This window comes from Schistocerca serialis, chromosome 10 (assembly GCF_023864345.2).
Source record: "Schistocerca serialis cubense isolate TAMUIC-IGC-003099 chromosome 10, iqSchSeri2.2, whole genome shotgun sequence".
NCBI lineage: Eukaryota > Metazoa > Arthropoda > Insecta > Orthoptera > Acrididae > Schistocerca > Schistocerca serialis.
Genome location: NC_064647.1, coordinates 177614768 through 177639219, shown reverse-complemented (window position 1 = coordinate 177639219; position 24452 = coordinate 177614768). Strand labels below are relative to the sequence as shown.

At 43.1% G+C, this 24452-nt stretch overlaps 1 protein-coding gene across 1 annotated transcript in view; it reads right to left on the bottom strand.

Moving 5' to 3' along the window:
• Positions 1 to 24452, bottom strand: part of LOC126424644 (uncharacterized) — a 29899-nt gene that overhangs the window by 5243 nt on the left and 204 nt on the right. The window lies entirely within an intron of this gene.

Here is a 24452-nt window from a genome sequence, read left to right as displayed (position 1 = left end):
ACTAGAACTGACACGTGATTACATTTTCACGCAATTTGGGTGCATAGATCCTGAGAAATCAGTACCCAGAACAACCACTTCTAGCCGTAATAACGGCCTTGATACGTCTGGGGATTGAGTAAGACAGAGCTTGGATGGCTTGTACAGGTACAGCTGCCCATACAGCTGCAATACGATACCACTGCACTAACTGGCGTATTGTGACGAGCCAGTTGCTCGGCCACAATTGACCAGATGTTTTGAGTTGCTGAGAGATCTGGAGAATGTGCTGGACAGGGCAGCAGTCGAACAATTTCTGTATCCAGAAAGGCCCATACACGACCTGCAACATGCGGTCGTGGATTATCCTGCTGAAATGTAGGGTTTCGCAGGGATCGAATGAAGGGTAGAGCCACGGGTCATAACACATCTGAAATGTAACGTCCACTGTTCAAAGTGCCGTCAATGCGATCAAGAGGTGACCGAGACGTGTAACCAATGGCAGCCCGTACCATCACGCCGGGTGATACGCCAGTATGGCGATGACGACGCGATGTCACCAAACACGGATGCGACCATCATGATGGTGTCAACAGATGCACTGTGAAGGGTAACTGCAGCCATGATCTCCGAGCTGTAAGTCCATGCTGCTGCAAACGTCGTCGAACGGTTCGTGCAGATGGTTGTTGTCTTGCAAACGTCCTCATCTGTTGACTCAGGGATCGAGACGTGGCTGCACGATCCGTTACAGCCATGCGGATAAGATGCCTTTCATCTCAACTGCTAGTGATACGAGGCCGTTGGGATCCAGCACGGCGTTCCGTATTACCCTCCTGAACCCACCGATTCCAATTCTGCTAATAGTCATTGGATCTCGACCGACGTGAGCAGCAATGTCGCGATACGATAAACAACAATCGCGATAGGCTACAATCCGACCTTTATCAAAGTCGGAAACGTGATGGTACGCATTTCTTCTCCTTACACGAGGCAACACAACAACGTTTCACCAGGCAACGCCGGTCAACTTCAGTTTGTGTATGAGAAATCGGTTGGAAACTTTCCTCATGTCAGCACGTTGTAGGTATCGCCACCGGCGCCAACCTTGTGTGAATGCTCTGAATATTACAGCATCTTCTTCCTGTCGGTTAAATTTCGCGTCTGTAGCACGTTATCTTTGTGGTGTAGCAATTTTAACGGCCATTAGTTAAGATAATTGACACAGAGAAAGTGAGGGTTGGGGGCGGGGGGGTTGGGGAGGAGTTTAGGATGTATATTCAATTCCCATACATATTCAGCAACTGCGAAGCATTGCTGACGTGGCTAGTTTGTGTATGCGGATAATAAGAGCGGTTCTATCACATTTCTCTGGGGAACCTCTGACGATACCCTTGTCTCTGATCAACACACGCCGTTGAAGACAACGTACTGAGTTCTACTACGTAAGAAGTCTTCGAGCCACTTACATATCTGGGAACCTATTCCGCCCTCTCGTATATTGGTTAAGAGTCTACAGAGGGACACAGTGTCAAGTAATTTTCCTGAAATCTAGGGATATGGACTCTGCCTGTGGGCCTTCAGCTATGGCTCGTAAGATATCCTGTGAGAAAAGCGCAAGCTGAGCTTCGCACAGTGCTGATTTGTGGACAGAAGATTTCCTGTCTCAAGAATGTATTCAAGAATTCCAAGCAGTTCGGTCTCACTCGCCTTCAGGAGGATGAGTATCGGAGGAATGCAACTCAACCGGTGCGTAGCCACTTCTTCGTGGCTAAGGAAACATCATACTTGGCTACGTCACAATACAGCACAGCCGTGCCATCATCAATGGGTATTATTTACCAAAATTTGCGAAATGTGAACATATTTTGAGTGAGAACTGATCTACGAAAATTAGGCCTAAAGAGCAGGTTTTGCTTGTTGCTGTCATTTTAATATTTTTACTTTATAAGCCTATGTATCGCTATTCTCATAATTTTACATTATAAGCTTGTGTAAATCTATTTTTACATTACGATGTAATAGCGCTCTACCAAAACTACGGTTCGGGGGTTTTCGTAAAGTACATAACTGACGTAGTAAGTTCTAGGACTACCTGTAGTATTGCTGAAACATAAATGAATTCGTGAGAGAGAAACTCGGAGACGACGATTTCTCTTTTTTATTATTATTATTATTACTCACATATGGGCCTAATAGCACCATGCGAGGTACCATCAGTCAATGTCGCTTTTAATACTTGGGATTCCTTTGAGCCCAAAATTTGTTTCATCCTTTCAGAATGAAGTCTCTTTCTCTCATCAGACCACAGTGTTCTAGTCCCTTTTCTAATTTCCCTCTGACTAATTTTGCAATCACTTATCTTTTGTCTGAATGTTTCCCTATCTGTAACGTGTGCCTGAGTTATACCGGCTACTTTAAGATCCTCCTTAATCTCAGCGATCCATTTAATTGGCTCAGTTTTGTCATTACTTCTGTTTTCGTAGCTTTCTACTATTTGTTTCGTCAACCTAGTAAGTGTCATTCTTTTAATGTGTCCACAAAATCTAAGTATTCTGTTTCTCATGTCACTATGTATGCCTGTGTATTCTTCTATTCCTTTATTACTTCACAGCCTATAAGTTTCTCTGTCAGTAATTTTGGGGCCTAATATTTTCCTAATAATCTTTCTTTCTTCCTTCTGAATTCGTTTAGTATCCCTATTTCTATTTAAAACTAAAGTTTATGCTCCGTAAAGACTTTCACGTTTGATTGCAGTGTTGTAACACCTCTTCAGTTTTCGTTTGTTTGTTCTGTAAGTAATAAAAATTATTTGATCGCTTAACTTCTCCACTTTTCTGTAATCAAAGCCATTACTATTGATGCAAGTACAGCTTACATGCACAAACATAAAATGTATGTGTCATTAATGTTGTTATTTTGTACTCAATAGAACGTTCTTCATCATGGTCAAAGATAAGAGTTTCCTGTTATTACTGGTAAGTGGGACGTTATTTATGAATAACAGAAATATGTTTTATACTCGTATAAGCTCGATAAAGTACTGAAGGAATGTTTGGTACGTTTTTGTATTGCGCTTCTTTTAATTTCACCTATTTTTATTTAGGAAATTAAGTTTTGTAGAGTTACATGATAAATCTATATTGGTTTTTTTTCTTTAATTTTCGCTACAACATTCATTTGTTTCACCTACAAATCAAGCATTTTCGAACAGAACCTGGATTACATACTGACAATTTCAATTTTGCTACACATACTATTTCCTTTTAAGTAACACACAGGAGGATAAGTATGTTGGACAAAAATGTTACGAAGGTTACACTGTCCTTTATCTGTCCTCGCTCATTTTCTAGATGGTTCACCGCTTCCGGTTTGTAGGGGAGTGTAGTAGGTCACTAATCGCATACACAAACAAAATGATCCAGATGTGGTAGCGCCTGATGGGCATGCAACACACGTAACGCAACGGTAAGGCGGGCATGTTCTTATCTGACGAAGGCTACTAGGTTCAAAAATGGTTCAAATGGCTCTGAGCACTATGGGACTTAACTTCTGAGGTCATCAGTCCCCTAGAACTTAGAACTACTTAAACCTAACTAACTTAAGGACATCACACACATCCATGCCCGAGGCAGGATTCGAACCTGCGACCGTAGCTCCTAGAACCGCTCGGCCATAGCGGCCGGCGACTACTACGTAAACTACCGTAGTCTACACTTACTTATGATAGTCTGTCGTAGCCAACATGAAGTTTACAGCTCCGTCTACAACCAGCCGATGTTTACTCATCGCTTAATATTCATCTTTTGGATCTGCAGCCCCTGTCTTTCCTTCCGTGTTTGCAGTTAAGTTATAGGAGATAAGGTCCGCCTCTTATGCGGAAACACTGTTTCTTCTTGTTACCCAAACATCTTTCGGCGCATCTCTGCCATCACTGTGGGTTTTGATTATTGCAAAATGTAAAAAGTGAACATATTTTAGCTTGTAACTGACCTAACAATGTGAGGCTTGAATAAAGTTTTTGTTCGTTTTTCTTCTTACCGTGATTTTGGATTATATGGTTTTGCAGTACCATCTCTATAGTGTCCGACACTGACAGCTTGTCATCTGCAAACCAAACGATGTAAATGTAAATTTCATCGACGAGTTAACAGATCCCTTGGTTTTTAAGAAACGTGATTCTGGTGTGTCAAAATGTGTTGCATATATATTTGTTATGACTCATGGTTTGTTGTGACTGATCCTTCTTCTTTTGCGTTCTGAGGGCACTGCACACACATATTAATGTACTTTGTGTAGTTTCGTTTTTACAAAACGCCTTTTCACTTCGCAAGAGGCGGCGAACACTATGTTGCTGTTTTTCCTAAGCCCGTCGGTGCCGAATTTAAATTTTGTTTACTCTCTCTCTCTCTCTCTCTCTCTCTCTCTCTCTCTCTCTGTGTGTGTGTGCGTGTGTGTGTGTGTGTGTTAAATAATGTGACTTTGCGGAGTTTCTGTACGTGCAACTTCTCTTCTGTTGTCAGTTTTTGGTATAGGCTGTGGGTGGATTTCAGTATTTTTAAATCTGTTGCTGTTGTAGTTGGGTGATGGTTGCGGGCTATTAAGCTGTCCACAAATGTTCCATGGGTGCTGTTACTTTTTAGGGCTCTGAGGTCTTCTGAGCATCTTGTTTTGAAGTTCTTGCATGTTTTTCTTATTGCCAATTTTGTTGTATGTGAGTTAATTTATTCCTGATCTATTTAATTTATCTGTGGGTGTCCCCTGTGTTGTTCTGAGTTTTTCTGTGTTGCGTTGTCTGCTCTGTGTTCTATTTGGATTCCCTGTTTTTTCGGTACGTTGCCTATTCTGTGTACAATTTTGTTATTGTAGGTGAATGTGTGTCATTTTGTTTTGTGTGTGTGTTGTTGCGCTGTTGTGTCTCCCTTGTGGTCATTGTTTGTATGTTTTGCTCATCTTTGTTGTGTGAGGTTTCGTGTACGTGTTGTATGTTCGCTTCTTTTCCGTTTACAAACCTATGTCCAATAATCATAACTTTATGTTTAAACTGCAAACGCGGCAAATATAAGGGCAGCAAGTTCAAATGATAAATGAAAGGGGAAGAGCTTCTAGCCTGCACACAAAGCAGCTTCGCAGCCTTCGCGCATCTGCCCGCGTTCTGCATGGCTGTGCGAGCCACGCACTGTGACATTAGGTGAGGCAGTGTCGGACACTTCCCCTTGTCGCTCGCTGCCGAAGCTGAGTGAACCCAATGCGGGTCCAGGGCTGTAGCTTACGTGGGCCAATGTTATGGTAATGTGTGGCGTCAGTTATCTTCCCGACGCGCCAGTACTGGTCTATAGTTGTGCAATGTTGCTAATGGATCAGGCTATTGCAAGCAGAGTTCGCGCAAAGGAACTTAAAGCACAGAAACACATTCTCGTCCTGAGCACGGAGCGATTCCGTCATCTCACTAGGGAATGGTCCGATACGTCGAAACCTACACTGAAATTTATCACATATGAAGAATACATCGATAGAAATGTACTGTCAAAATTTTAACTGCTAAGGCGCAACACTTCAGTTGATCAATGAAAGGAGGAAGTAGAAAATGTTCAGAGAAATTCAGGAATACAGAAATATAAGTCGCTGGGGAATGAAATAAACATGAAGCGCAGGGAAGCTTAGACGAAATGTCTGCATGAAAAATGCGAAGAAATCGAAAAATAAATAATTGTTGGAAGGACTGACTCAGCAAATAGGAGGCCAAAATAACCTTCGGTGAAATTAAAAACAAGGGTCGTAAATTTAAGAGTGCCACGGGAATTCCTCTGTTAAATGCAGGGGAGAGAGCAGATAGGTGGAAAGAATACACTGAAGGTCCCTATGAGGGGCAAGATTTGTCTGATGTGATAGAAGAAGAAACAGGAGTTGTTTTAGAAGAGATGGGGGATCCAGTATTATAAACACAATTTAAGAGAGCTTTATAGGACTTAAAATTAAGTAAGACCGAAGGGATAGATAACATTCCATCAAAATTTCTGAAATAATTGGGGGAAATGGCAACAAAACGACTATTCACGTTGGTATGTAAATACTATCTAAGTTTCGGAAACATATCATCCACACAATTCCGAAGACTGCATGAGCTGACAAGTGCGAGAATTATCGCAAAGTGAGCTTAACAGTTCATACATCCAAGTTGCCGACAAGAATAATATACAGAAGAATGGAGAAGAAAATTGAGGGTGTGCTAGATGACGATCAGTTTGGCTTTAGATAAGGTGAAGGCACGAGAGAGGCAATTATGACGTTGCGGGTGATATTGGAAGCAAGACTGAAGAAAAATCAAGACACGTTCATAGGATTTGTCGATCTCGAAAATGCGTTCGACAATGTAAAATAGTGCAAGGTGTTCGAAATTCTGAGAAAACTAGGGGTAAACTATACGCAGAGACGTGTAATATCTTGCATCAATGGCGATAACAGGCAAAAGTCCTCGAGATACTCGTTTCCCGGAATGGATCAACTGCCTACATATATGTGTTACTTCCTAAGGGACCAAACTGCTGAGGTCATCGGTTCTTAGACTTACAGAGTACTTGAACTAACGACACACACACACCCATGCCCGAGGGAGGACTCGAACCTCCGGCGGGAGAGGCCTCTAACAGCACGGCCGCTCCTCGCGGCCCTACATACATAATTATGTTTGTAAGGATCCCTCAGTGCGCCATTCCTACTCCCACCTGGCCAATTTTTGTTCCACTAAATATCCTTCTGCAAGCTCGTGGTCCAATTTGTTTTACTTTGTTTATGGCTCTATTTCTTTTCCGGTGCTCTGCTGAAAACTATAAGTTTCGAAGTGTATATCTGTCAAATTTTTGTTAGTACTGGCATAACCTGATAACCCAATCGTTTGCAGACTCGCTGGCTGTAGCTTACATCTTACGCTGGATATGCGTACATGAGTGCGCAGACTTCAGCTGTTTTCTTACCACGCGGTGGTCGCTAGCAGCGAAACTCCCACCACTACCGTTTTCCCCTCCCCAAACCGTAAATCTGCGCTAGTACGGGACGCGTTTTGGTGGTCCAGCTATTGTGTGGAAAGGCTTAATGTTCCATCCGAGTAACGATCTCCGAATCTTTGGACATGGTACACTCAATCGTCAATATTGACACCCTACTTCTTCCTCATGCGCTTCTTTTCAGGAGTGCAGTCGGTGCTGACTTCATTTATGAATTTCACTGTGGGACCACATCAAACAACGCAACTGTAGAAGCTCATTGAACGAGAGGATATTCGGCGGGTAGACTGGCCCGCCCGTTTCTCTGGCTCAAATCCCATTTAGCATTTGTGGCAATCACTTCAACTGACGAATTTCTACTTAATACTTTCTAGCCAGGAAGAAATTGATGCAGTCGGATAAGTAGGACTAAAATAGTAACGAATGTCGAATCAAACAGCTTTCAGCTGTGTAGTTTCCAAACTTATTTTATTGGGCTACCTACTTCGGTGATATATTACGCGATCTTCAGGCACCCTGACCGACCTATAGGAACAAAATAACCTCGGTTCCGCTCAAAATAGGGGCCAACATTCAGAGACTGGTATCTGTAGATTTCCACGTCATACAGTCACTGAAATTTAGCAGATGACGTCTTAAGTGATTGTTGTATCACGTAGAAATCCACAGATACCAGTCTTTCAATGCTGGCCCCTATTTTGACCGGAACCGAGGTTGGAATCTTCCTATAGGTCGGTCAGGGAGCTTGAAGATGGCGTAATATATCGCCGAAACTGATAGCCGAAGAGCCGGCCGGTGTGGCCGTGCGGTTAAAGGCGCTTCAGTCTGGAACCGCGTGACCGCTACGGTCGCAGGTTCGAATCCTGCCTCGGGCATGGATGTGTGTGATGTCCTTAGGTTAGTTAGGTTTAATTAGTTCTAAGTTCTAGGCGACTGATGTTCTCAGAAGTTAAGTCGCATAGTGCTCAGAGCCATTTGAACCATTTTGATAGCCGAAGAAAATAAGTTTGCAAATTACACGCCTGAAAGGTGCTTGCTTTGACATTCTGTACTGAACAGCCGATGTTCAGCAACCATCTCTGAAGAGAGGGACATACAGGGAAAATAGTAATGTGTTAATTAGTGTTAACACAAATCATGAAATATCATGTGAACTGACTCGTTCCACATTATTTCAATAAAAGAATCGTTCATATGATCTATGGGACATGTAAATAACTAACGTCCAAGTGCACCGGCAACCATCTAGCAGTCATTAGCCGCCCTGGAGGAGGAAAGCGACGCCCAGTCACAAGAACTCCTTAACCAACCTTGTGGCCAGCATGGGAACACGTTGCAGGACATGCATTTCCGCCTGTGATGTTCACACACACGATTAAGAACCACGTCCCGCCGCATGTAACGTCCAGGACACCATGAGGAATCGTGTTGACTTCAGAGTAATTAATGTCTTTCAAAAAAAGGGTCATTTGTCATAGTGAATTTCTTTCAGTTACTTCTGTAATATACCGAAGCAGTTATTTCCACACGCGATCCTAGTTTCATCGAGCTATGTTAGTATTTGACTGTGAGACATCACGTGAAAGTCGCATTCGACCTTAAGTTTTGCATATAGAGTTTATGTAAAATATTCAGGCCTACGGTCCCTTGGCAGTGTAATAAACGTTAGATCCTGAGTCAATCCAGTCAAAAGATATAGCCATTCATGTTAAATATTTTAAAACTCGAAAACTCACTCATAAAAAATTTCAGAAAGGATTCTGTGATTGGGGCATAACGATCGGTATAAAATGCTACAAATTAAAAAAAAGAAAAAACAGTTTTCAGGTTTCTTATTTGTTAGCAACCGGTTTCGGCCCTTTCCTTAGACCTTCTTCATGCAATTCACCGCCATTCGGACTCCTTATATAAAATTTAGTTTGGAATTATAATGAATGAAACTTCGACGAATGTTTCTGTTGTCAGAACACGCCCCTGCCGGGCGTGTGAAACGATATCTTTTCAGGTAGATGTTTTCGTTTACGTTGAACCCGTTTTATTCAGCTTCGGAAACCACGTACCATGTTGCAGTCAAAGTGGAGACAACAGGGAGAAAGCCGTAATATTATAAATCCGAATTAAAACTGTGGCGGAACGGGACTCGAACCTGTGCCTTATGGCCTTTCGTGAGCAAGTACTCCACCGACTGAAACCAGCCGAACACGACTCACGACCTGTCCTCGCAGCTTGATCTGTGGCAGTACATCTCCAACTTTCCTAACTTCTGTGAAGTCGCGCTTGGATGCTTCAGTCGGCAGACCACTTACATCTGACATGTAAAGGTCCTAGGTTCGAATCCCGGTTCGGCACACAGTTTTAATCTACCAGGAAGTTTCAGATCAGTGCACACTTCGCTGCAGAACGAAATCCATTCTGGATTAAAAATCCGCATTTCAAAATGCTGTCGATCATCAGTACCTATAACCACACAAATGTTTAACTGAGACACAGGCCCACATACAGTACGTGTGATAGTGAAATAAACAGTCCCGGTATTGGAATAAAGACGGACTACTGGCAGTAGGACTCACGTTCTGCGAGTTCAGCACAAAATTATTTATACAGATGATATAATAATAATACTAATAATAATAATTTCGTGTGGCTCAATGACCTGGGATAAGCCTTTCAATTAGACACCACTACGACGATTTTTGTGAGCCAAACGTATCCCAGTTATCCAACTGGGGAAAGGGGACCTACAGTTTAAGGTGGAAACCGAACCATGTGTTGTTTATGGCGAATCATCACATCGTTGACACCTGAAGGATAGCTTAAAACGGAGACTGAAAAATTTGTGAACCGACCCAGATTTGATTCCGCAACCTTTCGGCTTCCAGGCACGCGCTTTGCGCCTAGGGCCGGCATGTATACAGATAGTTCATCAAAGGGGTTGTGATGAGTGAGTTTGCGAGTATCGAAATATGTGTCATACCTGGTCGCGTCTTTTGACTGCATTGACTTGATTATTATGATGATGAGTCCCATACTTCTTTACAGAGCGTAGGGGAGCGACGCGGGAGACCCGCGCCGCAATATTAGGCAAGGTCCTAGTGGAGGTGGTTCCCCATTGCCTTCCCCCGACCGTAATGGGGATTGACTCAGAAGCTTCAATTATTTACGTCGTCAAGGATCCATGTTATACACTGAAGCTGCAAATAAACTGGTACAGGCATGCGTATTCGAATACAGAGATATGTAAACGGGGAGAATACGGCGCTGCAGTCGGAAACACCTATATAACACAACAAGTGTCTGGCGCAGTTGTTAGATTGCTGCTACGATGGCACAATGGCAAGTTATCAAGATTTAAGTGAGTTTGAACATTGTGTTATAGTCGGCGCACTAGCGGTGGGACACGGCATTTCCGAGGTGGCGATGAAGTGGGGATTTTCTCTTACAACCATTTCACGAGTGTACCGTGAATATAAGGAATCGGGTAAAATCAAATCTCCGACATCGCCGCGGCCGGAAAAGGATCCTACAAGAACGGGACCAACGATGACTGAAGAGAATCGTTCAAATTTCCCAAAATTGCTGCAGATTTCAATGCTGGGCGATCAACAAGTGTCAGCGTGTGAACCATTGAACGAAACATCATTGACACGGGCTTTCGGAGCCGAAGGCCCAATCGTGTATCCTTGATGACTGCATCACACAAAGCATTGCGCCTCGCCTGGCACGTCAACACCGACACTGGACTGTTGATGACTGGAAACATGTTACCTGGTAGGACGAGTCTCGTTTGAAATTGTATCAAGCAGATGGAGGTGTATAGGTATGGAGACAACCTCATGAATCTATTGGTCCTGGGGTTCAAGCTGGTAGAGCTTCTGTAATGGTGTGATACGGGACCCCTGATACGTCTAGACATGACTCTGACAGGTGACGCGTACGTAAGCATACTGTCTGATAACCTGCATCCATTCATGTCCATTATGCATTCCGACTGACCTGGTCAATTGCAGCAGGACAATGCGACATCCCACACGTCCAGAATTGCTACAGAGTGGCTCCAGGAACACTCTTCTCAGTTTAAACAATTCCGTTGGCCACTAAATTCCCAGACATAATTACTGAGCATATCTGGGATGCCTTGCAACGTGCTACTCAAAAAAATGCTTCAAATGGCTCTGACCACTATGGGACTTAACTTCTGAGGTCATCAGTCCGCTAGAACTTAGAACTACTTAAACCTAACTAACGTAAGGACATCACACACATCCATGCCCGAGGCAGGATTCGAACCTGCGACCGTAGCGGTCGCGCGGTTCCAGACTGTAGCGCCTAGAACCGCTCGGGGACTGATGACCTGAGATGTTAAGTCCCATAGCGCTCAGAGCCATTTGAACCGTTTTTGAACGTAAACTGTCTGATCAGTCTGCCCTTCATACGAATCAATAATGCAACTTTTTCTTGCCCCCACCTGCGGAAGTATGACAAGTTTTAGAAACCCTTCGAGCAGTACTTTCATAAACTTCCCTCATTTCGTGCAGGTCACAAGCACATTTTTTAACTCACGAGTCGAGTCGTCAACTCTTTTTTGAGCAATCAGCCGAAATTTTCCTGATGGTTCTTCCGTACATAACAAATCGTAATGGAATATCTTTTCTGCTGAAGTTATGATTGCTGTGAAGGCATGACTAATTCTGTTGAAATCTGTTTTAGTACTTCGCCCCAGTAGGGATCTGATGTACGGCGGTTGGTACTGGCAACCAGTTTGATCGGTATTAATTACATAATCGACGTCTAAATTAGGGGCGAGTACATTCGTCTGCATCTAGAATCCTTCCGCAGCTACTAATACTTCGTCCATCGTTGCGAACTATTTGTAGTTGTCCAAATATTTGGAATTTTAACTACGAACCACAAGTGGAAAATTCATTTAAAGGAAGTATGCTCTATTCATTGAATTATTAATGAAACTACTGTGACGAAAATTATTTTTGAGTAATTTTAGGTGACATATACTATTTAATGATACTATACACGCCGAAATTAAAAAAAAATGGACGTGGGCGGTGAGTGACCTGCTTACCACCTGCATGCTAGTTATAAACCTCAGTCCCTGCAGTACGTTCGCCTGCTCGAAACAGTTTTAAGGTTATGGATACAAGTACGTAAAAAATTTCAACATCGATTGTCTCAGAAATCAGCGGCCGTCGCATGAAAAGCCGCTGGGCAGGTACTCAGAACGTGTCCCTCTGCAACAGACATAAGGTTCATTAAAATCCGCGATTAAAAGATCTGATGACCCCTTGTCGCTATGGTCTCAAATCCCAGATCAAAAGTACCTCGGGTTCTATACTCGAGACCATTTCGCACTGGAGACAACACGGAGTGTAGACTCCATACGAAAGCCAGCCCACATGTGATAGAAACAAGGATCCCACAGTAAATGCGCCTAAAAAATCGAGTACTCATTTGGCAGTGGTGAGGCCTGAGAATGGTGATAGTGTGCCGACCGAACTAGTCGTGCGATATAGTAAAGACATTCTGAAGACACCAGCTGTGGTGGTACTTTTTCTCCTGTATACCATTAGCTCAAATCCCTCTTTCGTGCAATAATATGAACATCCATAAATTAAGTTTCAATGCTTTCTAACTGCAGCACTAAGCCGGTGGCATAACAGCCAGGTCAATAAAGACAAGAAACGTCAGATACGGAAAATAACTCGCGAGTACAGTGGTAGAAGAGGCTGCCGTAAACAACTTGCTAAACATCATGAGCGGTGAGACTGGTTGTGGGGCTGCAGGCGCGTTTGAAGGTCCCTTTTGTGCATTTTCTTTTTTTTTTTTCAGCAACCCGAAAATCACTGCCTTTAGCGAAAACATGTTCTGTTACAAAAGTAAACTACAGTACATTTCCAACTAAAACTGTTCTATCAATTTTGGTTTGCACGGAGAGAGCGAGAGGAACTGAAAATTCGTGCGACGTCCATGCGCTGTAGCTTGAGTAGTGTTTTGTACGCCAGTTCGAGGGTGTTCCCCACCTCATAGACCACAAGTGTCCTGTATCAATTTCTCCTTCTCCACTTCCTCTACGCCACAGTGGCGCGTTTTAAACACTCGTCTGCATCCCGCAGAACAAATTGAGAGATGCGCCCCTACCCTGAAGAGCCAAAGACACTGGTACACCTGCCTAATATCGTGCAGCACCCCAGCGAACACGCAGAAGTGCCTCAACAGGTGTCTGAACTAGTGCTGGAGGGAACTGACACAGTCAATGCTGCAGCGCTGAGCATGAATACGTAAGAGTACGAGGGGTTGGAGACCTCTTCTGAACAGCATACCAAATTTGCTCAATGATGTACATGTCTGGGGAGTTTGGTGGACAGCGGAAGTGTTTAAACTCAGAGGAGTGTTCCTGGATCCACTCTGTAGCAATTCTGGATGTGTGGGGTATCGCATTGTTCTGCTGTAATTGCCCAGGTCAGTCCGAATGCACAATGGACACCAATGGATGCAGGTGATCAGACAGGATGCTTACGTACGTGTCACCTGTCATACTCGTAGCTAGAAGTATCAAGGATCCCATATCACTCCACCTGCTCACGCCCCACACCATTACACTGCCTCCACCAGCTGTAGCAGCCCCTGCTGACAAGCAGGATCCATGGGTTCGTGAGGTTGTCTCCATACCCGTACACGTCCATCCGCTTGATACAATTTGAAACGAGACTCCTTTGACAAAGTAACATGTTTCCAATCATCAATAGTCCAATGTCGGTCTTGACGGACGTGGCGTAAAGCTTTGTGTCGTGCAATCATCAAGGGCACACGAGTGGCCCTTGGGCTCCGGAAGTCCATGTCGATGATGTTTCGTTGAATGGTTCGCACACTGACACATGTTGATGGTCCATCATTAAATCTGCAGTAATTTGCAGAAGGGTTGCACTTCTGTCTCATTGATCGATTCTTTTCAGTCGTCGTCGGTCCCAATCTTGCAGGATCTTTTTCCGGCCGCGGCGATGTCGGAGATTTGATGTTTTACCGGATTCCTAATATTCACGGTACGCTCGTGTAATGGCCGCACAGGAAAATCCCACTTCGTCGCTACCTCCGAGATGCTGCGTCCCATCGCTCGTGCGCTGACTGTAACACCCCAAACTGACTTAAATCTTGACAGCCTGCCATTTCAGTAGCAGTAACCGATCTAGCAACTGCTCCAGACACTTGTTTTCTAATGTAGACGTTGCCGACCGCAGTGCCGTATTCTGCCTGTTAACATATCACTGTCTCTGAGATTGATGGCTCGCATGTTTAAACTGTCATGCTTACAAGGCAAGTGAGTGGTCCCGAACGCTCAGAACTGCACAGTAATTGGAAATTTGTGGTAAGTTCTACGGGACCAAACTGCTGAGCTCATCTATTCCTACGGTTATACACTACTTATTCTAACTTAAACTAACTTACGCTAACTCCAAGAAACACACCCATGCCCTAGGGAGGGGGGAGAGGAGGGGGGGGCTGTCGCGCGAACCGTGACAAGGCGCCTGAGACCGCACAGCTACCCCGCGCGGCCCATATGTCTGTATTTGAATATGCTTGCCTATACCAGTGTGTTTGGCGCTTCATTCTAGGATGGTGTTAACAGAAGTGCTCAGTAAACGATAAATGGTATCAAATGGCTCTGAGCACTATGGGACTTAACATCTTAGGTCATCAGTCCCCTAGAACTTAGAACTACTTAAACCTAACTAACCTAAGGACATCACACACATCCATGCCCGAGGCAGGATTCGAACCCGCGACAGTAGCAGTCCTGCGGTTCCGGACTGCAGCGCCTAGAACCGCACGGCCACCGCAGCCGGCTAAATGGTATCCCTGAGAGAAAGATGACCTTGGTTTCGCGACACTCTGAAGGGTAGTTTTGGCTGAACGGTGTTCGGGGATGGAAGAGCGACAATTCTGTTTGTACCATTGTGTATCCCCCTTAGGGATTATGGGAATGAGAGGGATTAGGGCTCATATGCAGGCATATTGAGCAGGCATTTGTCCTTCGCACAATGCGCAAGTGGAATAGGGTGGAAAGTCGCTGAGATTGGTGGCTCGCATGTTTAGAGTGTCATGCTTACAAGGCAAGTGAGTTGCGCCGAACGCTCAGAACTGAACAAAAATCTTCTTAGGATATAAATCGCACATCGCACATCATAGTGGTACGAGCCTTTAGTAAGCAAAACTGAGCGTCTAACAACGTGAGGCACTTGAATGAACCCTCATTTCAAGGTCTAAGAAAGGAACTTTGGCAGCGCAAAGAATCAAAATCTTTACATATTACAAAAACGCTTAGATGTATAAATACATATATTGTATGTATGTCACCCATGTTCTCCTAAACCACTGGGCATATTTCAATCTAACTTGGTACACTTATACCCTACTCTCTGAACAATGTCGTTGTGTAGGGTAGGAGCCACGTACCTATCAAAGAGCCAGGGGTGAGGATGAAAACGTAGTGTAGTTCATGACGCGCGAATTCACATATTTATTCATCAAATACACGAGAATGAAAGTACTTACATACTTGCCACAAACTCCACACATTACTTCAAACCTTTATGAAACTTCTCGCTGGCGCCCCGCACAAAATCAAAAAGGAAACAAATTTATCACTTACTGCATTGTCACTTTTCATGCAGTAAAACTGCAGCGTCAGGCTTGACATTTCAGTTTATTACGTCTTTTCCACGTACTCTATTCACAACAAATTTTTGAGATATTATCCATATATAGCACTGAACGGCCCTGCATACCAGTATATGACATATTGTTCAGGATGTGTAAGGTATAGAGACTGAACTGCGTGAAAACGAATCTGCAGGTCGAAATTCGCTAGAGATACAGATGAAATATGTGTACAAATGTATGTGAGATATGTTAAACATATGTGAAATATATGTGGCATGTGCTTAATCTGGCAAAGCCCTGGGTAAAACTTCGTAACACCACATCTCTTCTGTTCCGGAACCAAGTGTGGCGCACCTCATATTACTTACTGTGGGGGTATGAACCAGCAACCTCCTATTGGGGTGTGAGTGTTAAAGCGGAAAGAGAACAGTGGAGGAAAAATGGTTCAAATGGCTCTGAGCACTATGGGACTTAACATCTATGGTCATCAGTCCCCTAGAACAGAAGTACTTAAACCTAACTAACCTATGGACAGCACACAACACCCAGTCATCACGAGGCAGAGAAAATCCCTGACCCCGCCGGGAATCGAACCCAGGAACCCGGGCGCGGGAAGCGAGAACGCTACCGCACGACCACGAGCTGCGGACAACAGTGGAGGAAGAGACTGTCAGATAGAGAAGGGAATGGAGGACATGGACACGGATTTGGTGGAGGAGAAGACGGACAGGAAGAAGGGGAATTGAACAGAAAAAGGAAGAGGCAGAGGATAAAGACAGAGAAAGCAAAGAGTAGGAGATGGAAAGAGAGAGGAGGAGGAGAAAAATAAAGGGAATGAGGAAGAGATAGAGGGGAAGGAGGAGATGGGCAGAAGGATATGGGCAGAGGGAGAAACAGCAGATGGACAGTGGGGAGAAGGAGCAGATGGACAGAGACACCGTGGGGGTAGGGAAGGTGGAGGAGATGCACGTAGACAGAGGAAGCAGTTACAGAAACATTGACTGAAACAAAGTGCAAAATAAAATTCAGTAGAGGAATTTCGAAATGATTTGAAATTCAAATTGGTGGCGGCGAGGTGACGGCCTGTCCCCATAACTCTTCATCTGCGTTTTGGAATGGGTAATCTTAGTCAAGAAAAGGGAACCCAAGAAATCAGACTGTATATAAAAACTCGAACCTCAAGCTCAAATGTCTAGCCTTTGCAGATGATTAAGCAATATTTTCCGAAAACATCGATACAGTAAAGGAGAAAATCAGTCTGTTGAAAGAGACAGCGGAAAAGGCTCGATTGCCAATTTCTTTCGAGAAACACAATTCGTAACGAACATTAAAAATGATTCAGAATTCCTAGGCACAGGATACAGTAGATTCAATAAATAAATTTAAGCTCTTAGGGGGAATAATACAGCAAAACGTTTTAGATAAATTATAAAACAATAATAGAGCTCAGAAAATGGAACTGGCTTATCAAATAACGACTGACATTTACAATAAAAAATCACTCAATAGAAAAAAAAATTCCAGCACTACAGCACTATCATAGATCAGAAGTGTCTTCGTGTAGCAGAATGTTTAGTCCTCAACAAAAATGGAGAAATTGGAGGGGGGGGGGGGCGTTGGAAAGAAAAGGAAAGGAGGGTACTACGGAAAAAGTTGGAATTACGAAGATGAGAAGAAGAAATGAAGAAATTCATAGCCAAAGTGAAAAACTACCTGATGCTCTTAGGAGAAGGCGAATTTAGTTTCATGGTCTCTTGGTTCGAATGAACCCGGAAAATCTGTCTAAAGAAAGTATGCGACCATTCAAAAAAAAAATCCCAGAATAAAATCAGTTGGTTCAGGGAGAAATTAACTTAACATAGGCAGAAATCCTAAGTAGTCCAACTTTTCTAAACAAGATTAGGAAGTTTGGGGGTTTTTCAGGAATGGGTCAGAAAGCGCATCAAGGTGTGGAGAGGTGAAAGAAAAATAGGTCACAGGAAAGAATGAAGAAATACTGGAAAAACTGAAACTCAGGAAACAAGACATCATGTAGTTACTTCACCTGATACGTAGAAGACCGAAATCGAAGAAAGAAGAAGAGGAAGCACGAGGATCTCCGTCTTCTTAAAATAATTGTGCTATCTCAATAACCAACTTTACTGCGGACCCGATAATGTTGCACAGTTATTGATTCCTCAAAGAGCAGGTGTGGAATTTAAACGAAGTGGTCAAAGCAAAGTGGCACAGAAAGTAGGCACACCCGACTGAAGCCACTTTTTGACATTCAACACAACTTTTGCGTTGAAACAGTTAAATACCAAACTAATTGCATTATCAAACGATGATATTGGTATGTCAGTCCCATTTTCTAAGCATATTGTAACATAGGCTTGTATTGCAGCGCAGAAAGTTGACTGTACAACTCATAGTGAAATCTGATGATAGAAAGTGGATGGGTGTGATTTTACTTGTGATTTTTTTACACTGTATGCCACAAAATGAACGTTCGTTCCCATGTAGAGCTTATCGTGCTTAAAGAACTACGCAGCAAGCGGTTGGCAATACTGTGTTGCCTCCGGGGGCAATATCTTAGCTGTAAAATCCTTGTTTGAATAACATTCATCTACCAGAGGACAAACCTTATGGCATGATCACTAATCACACGGCAGTAGACCCCCGCAGATAATAGCAGCTAGCAAACAATAGCCGCGTTTCGCAAGCTAATGGCTACATATTTTGAGTGACCAATTTGTACGACAACACATTTTCATGCGGTTCTGAGCGTTCGAAGTCACGAACTTCCTTTGTTAGCATATATGCCAGTTAACATTAAGTATCAGCTATAAACTGCTACGTCGAGTTTCACTACACTATGTACAGAACGTCGTCAGGGGACGACAAAAATTGTTTACAGACAACCAGTGCCGTGTAAGCGAGTATCTTCAAGTCCAGGCTTTACGCAGCATTAGCTTAAAGGCATGTTTCTGGCATCATACTCGTATACACTAAAAAAAAAAGATACAGCACGAAAGAATTATCTGAATGGAACGGAATCAGTAGACGTGATTTAAGTGTGCAGACAAATAAATGATTACAATGTCAGAAAAATTTAATGAATCATTCAAGAAAAAGAGCTTCACAAATTGAGCAAGTCAGTAACGCGTTGATCCATCTCTGGCCCTTATGCAAGTAGTAACTCGGCGTGGCATTGACTGGATGTCCTCCTACAGGATATCGTGCAAAATCCTGCCCAAGTGGTGCGTTATACCTTAAAAAGCCTGAGCTAGCTAGGGGGTCCTACCCACAATGCTCCAGACGGTCTCAGTTGCGGGAAGATGCGGCGATCTTGCTGGCGAAGGTAGGGGTTTGGCGAACCAGAAGACAAGCAGGAAAAACTCTCGCCGTATGCGGGCAGGCACTATGCGGCTGGCACGAAAGCCCAGACAGTTTGCAATGAAGGGCAATAAAACGGGGCGTAAAATATCGTCGACTTTTCTCATTATGGGTGGGGACTCCAATCAGCTTGGGAGTTTGTCTGTCCAACGAGTCAGTTGGGCATAATTTCGCACGATGTCCCTCAGGAGGACATGCCACATCTACTCCAATCAATGCTAAGCCGAATAACTGCTTGCATAAGTGCCGGAGCTATACCAAAGTGCAACTGATATACTCAATTTGTGAAGCTCTTTCTCTTAAATAAATCATCAAATTTTTCTGGAACTGTAATAATTTGCTGGTCTGCACATGTATGTCACATGTACTGATTTCCGTCTCATTCGGATAATTCCTTCGTTGTGCGTCTTTTTCTTTTTTTTTGTTCTTAGAGTGCACATAATTGTTTCAGTTACAGTAGCCATCACATATATATGAATCTTGTATGTAAAATGTAGAACCTGACTTGCTGAGGTGAGGAAGACAAAATGGTTCAAATGGCTCTGAGCACTATGGGACTTAACATCCATGGTCATCAGTCCCCTAGAACTTAGAACTACTTAAACCTAACTAAGCTAAGGACATCACACAACACCCAGTCACCACGAGGCAGAGAAAAACCCTGACCCCGCCGGGAATCGAACCCGGGAACCCAGGCGCGGGAAGCGAGAACGCTACCGCACGACCACGAGCTGCGGACGAGGAAGACAAAGCAATCTGTATTGTTTATTATTTATATTAGTAAATGGCTAAGTCGGTACAGGGTGCACACTTCAGCTCATTATTTCAATAAATAACTGACCGAATTTAAAAATTTAAAATGCTGTCAGCGTCTAATCATTGGAACGTATTATTTTCTTGCACAGTTTTAATACAATAAGCAAGCACTAAACTTAGAAACTATGTGAATGTCTTGAGCGTAACTCGCTTTGCGCAATTTGACACACTAAATTCATTCCGTTTGAGAAACGGAGAAACAGAGCACTTAGCGACTTCCAATAAAATTAAAACATAATTTCAAACCTTTTCTAACCTTTTTCTCGCTCACATGCTGAACGCCAAATATTTAACACATTAACTTAGTTGTGAAGCAATCAGACGTTTGAAGGTGTTTTACACTTCGGATCTCGATTCTTTAAATGGTGAGGGGGTTAATGGTAAATTTTAACTGTCTTGATCGCAGGGCAACGTAGTGAACAACAATTACACCGTATGGGACTTGTTTTTTACGTTGTCATCATCAGACCAGCCTTTAAATATTGACAAGTTGCGCTTAGTAACGATTCTACGGTTGGCAGGTTAATTTGGGGGGGCGGACGAAACAGTGATGTCATCAGTGCCATCTGATTAGGGAAGGATGGAGAAGGAAGTCGGCTGTGCCCTTTCGAAGGAACCATCCCGGCATTCGCCTGAAGCGATTTAGGGAAATCACGGAAAACCTAAGTTAGGATGGCCAAACGCGGGTTTGAACCGTCGTCCTCCAGTGTGCTAACCACTGCGCCACCTCGCTATGGCGGCATGGCGCTTAGTAGTATACAGTTATAGTGTATGCTTGGTCTGAAAATGATTGCTACTCAACCGAAATCGATTATCTTATAGTTGTTATTACTTGTACATTGTGTTGTGATTAAGACCATTAAAATTTGTAATATATTATTTTACATGTGTGCTGGAAAGGAAGCGTATCTGAAAATTCGCTAAAAGCGAAGATCATTCCTGTGTACATGAATGACACGAGTGAACTTGAAAATTATAAGGACGTTAGTTTGCTGGACAATGCCTAAAAAATACACCACAGAATAATCAGTATTAAGGTGAAGGGCGTACCACATAATATCGTCAGCGTAGAACAGACAGGGCTGGAGAAAAAAAGGAAATTCAATTTCAAAACTTACGTCGCCTTCCGTGATTTTCAAACGGCGTTTGACAGCTGGAATTGAGACGTGCTCTGGGAAATCTTTATGAGAAGAGGTTTACCAGATAATTAGTAAAAGCAGTGGAATGGTTCAAATGGTTCTGAGCACTATGGGACATCATCTGAGGTCTTCAGTCACCTAGAATTTAGAACTACTTAAACCTAACTAACCTAAGGACATCACACACATCCATGCCCGAGGCAGGATTCGAACCTGCGACCGTAGCAGTCTCGCGGTTCCGGACTGAGCGCCTAGAACCGCTAGACCACCGCGGCCGGCAAAAGCGGTGGAAAGTCTATATCAAAACCTACAGTACACACGAACTTCCAGTATGACGCAGTAATTGCAGAGAAACAACTTGTGTTAGTCAATACAATTAATCAATACAACTGAAAAACAGCCAAGGTGGCAAATTTTACTTTTATTTACTTGGTGATCGGCATCCATTTTCCAATCTTCCAGATAGTCAAAATGGTATTTGCCAAAATACAAGAAACATGTCAAGATAACAAACATATATGTATAACAAAGTGCAAATGAACAGTTACGAAGCATACTAGTCATCAAGTAAACGAAAAAGGAATTTCCAACTTTAGCTATTTTTCCGTTTTATTCAAAAATGGTTCAAATGGCTCTGAACACTATGGGGCTCAACTTCTGAGGTCATTAGTCCCCTAGAACTCAGAACTAGTTAAACATAACTAACCTAAGGACATCACACACATCCATGCCCGAGGCAGGATTCGAACCTGCGACCGTAGCGGTCTCGCGGTGCCAGACTGCAGCGCCTAGAACCGCACGGCCACTTCGGCCGGCTCTCGTTTTATTGAAAACACTACTGTGTTTATTGAAAGATGTAGGCAACTAATAGCACCACTAAAACCAATGAGGGACTTAGACGTTACTATCTCTCCCCAAAACTTTTTAATATCTACTTGGACGAAGTCATACAAAGATGGAAACAAATTTTTTAAGTGTGGTATAAAGCTCACGCCGCAGTACAGATAAAGTAGTATCATATACGCCACGATGCTGTTATTGTGCAACAGACAGAAGATAATTTACGAAAGGGGCATACATCTTAAATTATTCATCAGAAGAATATGGACTAATAACGTCTCCACATAAATAAAAAGTATCAGCTTTTCTGGAAAAAAACATGGTAAGATGCAAAGTTCAGATAACTGTGAAAGTACTGGAGCAGGTATCCACGTTTAATTATCTTGGATGTAAAATAGATTCAAAAAATAGAGCGCGAAATAGGCATGAAATTTTGCAGATTTAAACATGTATGTGGAACGACTCACAGAACTCTAAAATGTAACACCACAAAGAAAACTATGACGAAGCTTTATAAACCAATGGTGTTTCCGGTTGTATAGTATGGAACTGAGGTGTAGGAACCCTCAAAGAAACACAAAAGCAAAACTACGTCAGTTGAGATGAAATTTCTCTGGACAGTCAATGGCTGCACACAGACGAAAAAATTACGAAGCACAGCATACGGCAACAGCTAGAGGTTTTCGACTCGGAAAGGAAAATTAAAAGGTATGAATTCAGCTGTTGTAACTATTTGGAAAGGACTCTGCCTAGACTATGCCTGAAGTACAAGCCCTCTGGACAGAGAACCGTCCGACGTCCAACGCAATATGGTTTCCGGAACAGGTAGTGGAGTCCACCTCTTGAAATGAAGGTGATGACGACGATGATGATAATAATATACATTTTTCAACAGTCACCAAGAGCAAAAGTCGACAGTCCATTGCAGTGTTCAGCACACTGTCTGGCCAAAATCGTATCATAAACTTACTACTGAATCAGCTGACGTCTGTCAGTTCTCGCGCTTGGTGACTAATGAAAAATGTGTAAGATAATAGATGCACGTATATGTGACAGGTAGTACTACTGAAATTAAATAAGTGTTTGACACCAAGGTACCTTCCTTTAACTCGACAATGTTAATCTTTTGTACGATACTCGTTTTCTGTGAATAAATATTTATTACATTCCATTCTTTCAGTGCTATCACTGCTGGAACTTCACTGGATATAAGGTCCGCCTGTTGCGCAAACACTGTTTTTTCATTTAAACGCAAAAACATTTCAACTTCTTTTTGTGCCATCGTCGGTGGTTTCTCTTTGTTCAGTTCTGTAAATTGTAAAGAACTTTAATTGATCATTATTCTTACGAAACTTAGACAAAAAACCGTTTATGTCTGTAGCTGTAATTACCAAAATTCTTTAACATTATTGTGTTATGTAGGACCCCCTGTACGTTATTGGATACTGATAACTTGTCATCTGCAAAAAAATAGCGAGACGTTGGTTGGGGAGTTATCAGGTCACTTTCTCTCTAAACCTAATTTTGCTGTGTGAAAATATTTCGCGACTATGTTTTGCCACTACTTACAGTTTGTTTTCGAAAATCGCATCTCGCCTGCACTCTCATCTGTTGTTGAGAAGCACACTCCAACACTACACAGATGCGAAGAGAGGTGAGAAGCCGCGCGGGATTAGCCGAGCGGTCTCAGGGCGCTGCAGTCATGGACTGTGCGGCTTGTCCCGGCGGAGGTTCGAGTTCTCCCTCGGGCATGTGTGTGTGTGTGTGTGTGTGTGTGTGTGTGTGTGTGTGTGTGTTTGTTCTTAGGATAATTTCGGTTAAGTAGTGTGGAAGCTTAGGGACTGACGACCTTAGCAGTTAAGTCCCATTAGATTTCACACACATTTGAACGTTTAGAGGTGAGAAACGATTTTCGTAAACAAACTGTCAGTAACGGCAAAATATAGTAGCGAAATACTGTCACACAGCAAGAGTATGTTTACAGAGAAAGTAATATGGTAACTCGCCAATCGAATAACATTATGTAATTGCAGATGACAAGTTAGAAAATGCAATAATGTACAGAGGTTCCTACACAGCCAAATAATGCCCAAACATTATTATAGCAGACTAAAACTCGTTTTAGGCCAGCTGTCGTTAAAGTAACTATCACTTTAAACACGTTTATAGTTTACAGAACTCAATAAACAGTTAACCGCTGACGATGGCGCAAAAATGTACTGAAACGTTTTTGGGTTTGTACGAAAAAGCAGTTGCCTTGCGTAACAGGCACGCCTTATATCTAGTAACTCTGTCTACAAACAAGGCGACTGCTAGAGCTGCAAAACCAACTCATGAGTAACTGCAGCAACTGCGGAGTAAAAAAGGAATTGGTATTACCGTAGCAGATGTTGGTATCCGTGTGCGGAACACTGATCGTCAGATTCCGCAGTGCAGTACAGATTTAGCGCGCAACGCACAATGGTGGCAGCACACACAGTGCAGTAGAGATCACTCACCGTGTACTGACTACTGCAGTGTGTCCTCGCCGGTGTGTCAGCTGATGTCCCAGCGCCGTCTGGCTGTGGTATTCGCTCACCCGCCGGCAATGTGCGCATCTATATATACACACTTCGGTCTCCGGCAGCAGGCG